At 32.0% G+C, this 4871-nt stretch overlaps 1 long non-coding RNA gene across 1 annotated transcript; it reads right to left on the reverse strand.

Annotated features, from left to right (window-relative positions):
* Window positions 1-3315: 3315 nt before the first annotated feature.
* Window positions 3316-4067, reverse strand: LOC107483017 (uncharacterized). The gene is made up of 2 exons (XR_001590792.3): window positions 3827-4067; window positions 3316-3705 (listed from the first exon to the last, which is right to left on the reverse strand). It is a non-coding gene; the product is annotated as an uncharacterized LOC107483017 (long non-coding RNA).
* Window positions 4068-4871: the final 804 nt, after the last annotated feature.

Genomic DNA, 4871 nt, shown 5'->3' on the forward strand with positions numbered 1-4871 from the left:
GGAGACCTGGTCAATCAATTACAACCACAACAATCATCAAGGTGAATTATTTTCATACAATGCAACAACATGGCAGTCCCATAAAGCAATTTTTATAGCCATAAACAGCCATCCGAATAGATAATAAATTAGCCATCCATTTCAGTTAAAATCAGTTCTAACTACCTCATATCATAACCCAGTTTGAGCATCATACATGCATTTGTTTACTTAACAAAAAAACACAAGAAAAAAGAAAAAAAACCATCAAACTTCAACGGATTCAAAGCAGCATTCAACATAATAACACCAATCTAGCATTCACGATCATCAAAATCAATCCTCCAAATGTCCCTGTAGTAACCATCTTTACTTAAGATAAAAACCTTATTCAAGCAAGCATAACATCAACTATGAAAACCAACAATCCAATTACATACTGAAGTAACGATCCAATTAAATAAGTGCAAGATCTATCATAAAGACCAACCATCCAATACCCTACTAAAGTAACTATCTAAATGGGTTAACAAAAATATCAATAAAATAAGAGGAGGAGCACAGTCGTCAATATTCGTGTTTGCACTAAAAAAGAAAGGGTTTTGCATCTACGATAATACCTATATTGCGAAAGGATTCCCTCAGCATGAATTTACTTAGTCCCAAAGACTGGGTCGATCAATTACAACTACAACAATCATCAATGTAAACTATTTTCACACAATGCATCAACTTGGTATCCCCATAAAGTAATTTTTTACATCCAAAAACAGCCATCCGAATAAATAAATATTAAATTAGCCATCCATTTCAGATCATAATCTGGTTTGAGCATCTTAAATGCATTTGTTTCCTTAACAAACACAAACCAAATAAAAAGAAAAGAAAAATAAAACACATCAAATGTATTCAAAGAAGCCTTGAACATAATAACATCAAACTAGCATTCACGATCATTAAAATCAATTCTCCAAATGTCCCTGTAGTAACATCGTCTATCAAAACCAACCATCCGATTACATACTGAAGTAACCATCCAATTAAATAAGTGCAAAATCTATGATAAAGACCAACCATCCAACACCCTACTAAAGTAACTATCCAATAAGGGTAAACCAAACATCAACAATGGTCAGCTAGTTTACGTCACATTGCATGCAAAGGTCCACACGGGGAGGGAAAAAAATTAAAATTTTTCTACTATATAAACAAGATTACCAAACTTTTTCGACCATTCCCGCGCTAAAGTTAAATCAATTGCAACAATCTCAACCAACATCACATTCCACATGCTCTAGGATACTAAACTTGCACCTAATACTTTTTCACCATGTAGAATCAATCATATCAGTAACAAAATCTGTCTCTAGAATAACATGCAACAATAATGATGATCATGAAACGAAGAACTTAACCCACTTATCGTGGATGGTTGACAGCGTTCTGGTTATGATGTTCGTGGTTGTCCCGGTGAATGGTCCACGATCAGGCAGCGAAACAAGGCTCGGATCCTCCGCTGCGAACAGTGCAACGGGGATGCTATAGGCAACGGTGTCTGAGCAAGGAGACTGGGCGCTGCTGCTCGGTTCGGCAGTGACGGCTCACTGGGCTGCAGTTCGAGTCGGAGGAGTTGCGCGCGGAGGTTGGGCTGCAATGACAGTGGGATGTGCAATGGCGATAGGGCGAACGAGTTGCGGCCAGTGAGGAAGAAGTAATATATATAATTTCACAACCATATTAATAAATTATAATTTTTAATGGCATAAAAAATTATATTTTTTATATTCACAAACATTAAAGTCTTTGTAATTATAAATATCTAATAAATATAATTATAAACCAAATTTTCATTCAAAATATAAGTATAAATATTCTCTCCAAAGCAAAATAAACATAATCCAAAACATAATTATAAATATTGTCTCCAAAATAACATAAACATAATTCAAAACACTTAATTTTTATCTTCATACTCTTGTAAGTTAGGTTGGGGGAAGTTAGGTTTTGGCAAAAAAATTGCAAAAATATCCCCTCACTAATAAAAATCTTAGCCCGGCGGGAAAGCCCACCCCACCCCGCCAAAGCCCGCCAAAACCCGTGGTTTAAGCGGTGCGAGTTAGGTGGGTTTTTGCTATTTGGCGGTCCCGATTTTCCAGCCCAACCCACCTTTTTTGGCGGGTTACGCGGGCCGACCCGGCGGGTTTAGGCCCGTTTGTCACCCCTAGGCTAATCGTGGGAGAAAAAGGGTTTGGATTAATGAGGAAAAATTGGAAATAGGGGTAAATTAGTGATAGGGTAAATTAAAACTGAACAGACCATTTGAAATTAGGGTAAATGAAGATTAATTTATTCTTTTAATTTAAATTGGAGCCAATAAATATCCCATTGTATTACTTCATTGTTTTTCTAGCGGGACTCTAATAAATCAATAACATACTTTGTTTGAGATAAGTATAAGTGTATATTTGTCTAACACTAATTCTTTGAATTTCTATGCTTAAAAAATAACTTAGTTCTCCAAGATTTTTAGATGAAGATTGAATTTAATTGTTTAATCATAGTATCAATTTCAAAGGTATCATTTCGGTAATAATGATATCATCAACATAGCATATAGGATATAAATAATCTAAGTATGAGATTGTTTAATGAACAATGATGTATCACACTAAGCATGTGTAAAATCAAATTGAGATAAGATATTATATAACTTAAGAAATCATTCTCTTGGAATTTGTTTTAGACTATAAAGAGACCTATTTAGCCTACAACATTCAATTTGAGCATTAATTCAAAACCTTTAATTTGGACTATTTCATATAATTAATTTGTTTAAAACCTCTATTTAAAAAAAATATTATTAAAATTAAATTGTCTAATTACTAATTTTTAGACAAAACTAAAATCAGAATTAATCTAATGGTGGTTGGTTTTATTACAGCACTAAAAACTTTATCAAAATCTATTCTCTCTAATTGAATGTAGTCTTGAGTCACAAGTTTGATTTTATGTTTTTGGATGGATTTGTTCATTAGAATTCTTTTTATTCGAATATTTTAGATATTTTTCGTGACATGTCGAGAGAGTTTGCTATCACCTTTTCATTTTGTAAAATTGCTGGTGAATAATTGCAGCAAACATTATTTGTGTGAGATAAAAATTGCTACAATCTTTTGTGACGAATGTATCTGCCACAAACCTTTTGCGACGGAGCTTATGGAAAATTGAGAGAGAGAGATTATGAACTATATATTTAGAAAACCAAATGGCACTTTAGTAATTAGAATATCTTCAAAGTAGGTAGATATTAAAAAGAAAGGTTTCTTCGACATAAAATTATCCATAGCACACTATAGTTTTATTCAGGGAAATTATCAAAATAGTTTTGTTTGCTTCCAGCATATATTATATTCACCAAATAAAGAGAAGTACATATATAGAGTCTGCCTCAACCTTCAACCTTCAACCTTGTGATATATTATAGGAAAAATTTTAAGTGTACCGAAAAATACCAGTGTTTCAATTGTTTTAACCGTTGATTTTAATTTATATATATTATATATATTTTTTATAATTCAGATAAACAGTTAAAACAATTGAAATATTGATATTTCCGGTACACTTGAAACTCTTCTTCTATATATGCTTAAGGGCAACATCCATCTTCACAGCATGCTTTTCCACATTGGATCATTGGCTTCCAAATGAACCAGCAACACCTACAACCTTTGAAAAAAAAATGACAAAACATTTTATTATTATTACTATAATTGTTGCAAGAATTGGAAACTGAAGAGTCAAATATTGAATCCAAATTCATAATTAAGCATATACTTATTGATTTTACCTTGAGGATAATAGACCATATGGTTAGACTTTGGTGGGTGAATTTTGGTATTCCCTTCATCATTTGCATATACAACTACTACTAATGTCACAAGTAAGAGCCATAAGAAAGCAGTGACTAAAGCTTCTCTTTTCACCATCATCTCAAATCTCAAAACTTTCTTTTTTTTTCTTTGCAAACCAAACCTATATATAGGGTCTCACTCTCAATAGGCTAGTTGTTCTTGGGACAAAAAGTAGTGATAAGACCATTTTGCAACTTGTTTCTTGTCATTCATATATTGAAATTGAATAATGTAGCATACTCTGCACACATGAATTATTGGGAACCATTTGCCCATAACACTCTTGTCCACACCTTTTAGGTCAAAATTATATTTCGGGTTAAAAAATAAACGTCTATGTTTATTATCGGCAGCTACAAGTGACTACTCATATGAAATTGTTTTTATGCGAAAAAAATAATTTAATTAAATATATTAAATTATTTAACGATTTTTATGTAAAGACAAATTCATGTAAGTGATATTTTTTTTTTAATCATAGTATTCTTCTAAAGAGGTAAAGAATTATCCAAAAAAATAGTGTTCTATATATTCCATTCAATGGAGACTGAATATTTGACTACATAGTTAAAGGTTGAGATGAGCTACTACCATGTCACATTCTATACCTATCTTTTATTGTCATAATTGAGCTAGCCAACATTGACTTCCCCCATATTTTAATACATTCATATAATATAATCTGTGTGCAAGTCGAATAATTAATGCTTCTTTGGTCTCTCAATAATATAGTTCCATTTTGTTTGTTAGTTCATTCATCTCATCAACACTCAAATAACAAATTGATTTTTTATTTCTAGATCAAAAATTAATTCCCCACAAATATAAAAAAAATAATATACTAGTATTGATGGACAATTAGCCATAGGGAACATTTGGCGAAAATTTATGTTGGCATTAAATGGGACCGTATTAATTGGGCTTTATGTGATCTAAGAAATTTAAGATTGGGCCATAAGTCCATTAACAATAGATAAAAAA

Source organism: Arachis duranensis, chromosome 4, assembly GCF_000817695.3.
Source record: "Arachis duranensis cultivar V14167 chromosome 4, aradu.V14167.gnm2.J7QH, whole genome shotgun sequence".
Lineage (NCBI taxonomy): Eukaryota > Viridiplantae > Streptophyta > Magnoliopsida > Fabales > Fabaceae > Arachis > Arachis duranensis.